Consider the following 1857-nt stretch of genomic DNA (forward strand, 5'->3'; position numbering starts at 1 on the left):
ATCTGTTGGGTGTGCCCCACCTTTAAAAAAAACTACAAAGTGATGTACTACAGATAGTCCTTGACTTACAACAGTTCATTTAGTGACCGTTCAAAGTTACAATGATGCTGAAAAGAGTGACTTATGACCCTTTTTCACAGTTACAATCAGTGCAGCATCCCCGTGATCATGTGATCAAAATCCAGATGCTTGGCAACTGGCTCATACTTATGACACTTGCAGTGTTCCATGGTCACGTGATCTCTGTTGCAACCTTCTGACAAGCAAAGTCAAAAGGGGAATCCAGATTCACTTAACAAGCAGGTTACTAATTTAACTGTAGGGATTCACTTAACAACTGTGGCAAGAAGGGTCGTAAAATGGAGCAAAACTCACTTAACAAATCTGGGAAAGAAGAAAGTTGTGTTGTGCTAGCACAAATCTGCCTCTGTGATGTTGCTTCAATTTGTTGCCTTGATCAGTTCATTAAATGTGTGTGTCCTCCCAAATCCTCCATTATTACTACGTACTTTTGGGTTGTTTGATTGTGGGGTGAAACATCAAGTAGAACCTATAGACATTACAATAAGCTACAATTCAGGTTATTTTCATCTTAGCTGGTTATTTAATTGTTTGACTTATGAACTGTCTCAGAAAATCTAGATGACATAACAAATCAAAACAATATAGAGTAACAAGTTTAAAAATCAGAAGGTTGAAACAGTGGCGGCCCTCCTTGCCTTGGGGAGTGAGCCCCAAGAGTGCCTGTCTCCATATTCCCCCCTATTATATCTACTAATAGGAAGGGTCATCAACAGATACCCCCTATAAGATAAAGATTTAAGAGAGGAATAGGGGAGGCAAGTCAATAGAAAAAGCATAGCAATTAAAGTATTGAAGCAGGCAAGAGATGATGGATAGATGATTTTTCTTTTTTTTATTGTTCTGATTTGCTTTTCCTTTTCTCTTTCTTTTAAAGCGTAGCAATTAAAATATCAAAACGGGCAACAGATGATGGATGGATAATCCTTTTTGTTGTTATGATTTGCTTTTCCTTTTAACTCTCTCTCTCTTCTAAGTATTAAATATAAGTATAAGTAAAAACAGATAAAACCCCTATTATTTGCTCAGGTTGAGCAGGTAGAATCCACCTGAAATAGTCTACAAGGAACTTGGATCCCGAGTCCAGCAGAGCTTTATGGATAAGAAAAAACACTTCGAACTTGGAAACAAACTGATAACTAGTGCAATTTCTATAAGAGCACTGGTGTATGAAAATACCAGTAAGGTCAAAGATAGCTACAGTTTGTACCAGTTAAAAGAGTTCCCAGGTATTCAAGAGCAGCCCCATACAGAGCAAAATGCAGTAATCCAAGGATGAGGCATGAGGGCATAGTCTTCAGAACATCCTATTTTAGGAGAAGTCACAAAAGTAGCCAAAGCTGGACATAGGCCCACCTGGATTCCCGCCCCTCCAGCAGAAGTCCAGGGGAACCCTACGTTGCAATGTTGCAAAGTTGATATGACCTCAGAATCTGTTAGCTTCTCAACTTCTTCACTTGGCTTGGTGCAGCCTGAGCAACGTTGACAGTACTCCAGGCTCTGGTCAGGATTTCCATCACTTCTTCCACTCACTTGAATTCCAAGGAATCCAAGGAGAGGAAGAAAGGAGAAGAAAGAGACGGAGAAAGAGAGGGGGAGGGGGAGGAAGGATGAGGAGAAGAAAGACAGGAGGAGGGGGAGATGGAGGAGGAGGAAGAGGAGATATAGGAGGAAGAGGAAGAGGAGAGAAAGAGGGAGGGGAAGGGGAGAGGAAGGAGGAGGAGGAAGAGAGGGAGGAGGAAAAGGAGAGGAAGAAGGAGAAGGAGGAAGAGAGGG

The sequence above is a fragment of the Natrix helvetica genome (genome assembly GCF_964273705.1).
Source record: "Natrix helvetica genome assembly, chromosome: 5".
Classification (NCBI taxonomy): domain Eukaryota; kingdom Metazoa; phylum Chordata; class Lepidosauria; order Squamata; family Natricidae; genus Natrix; species Natrix helvetica.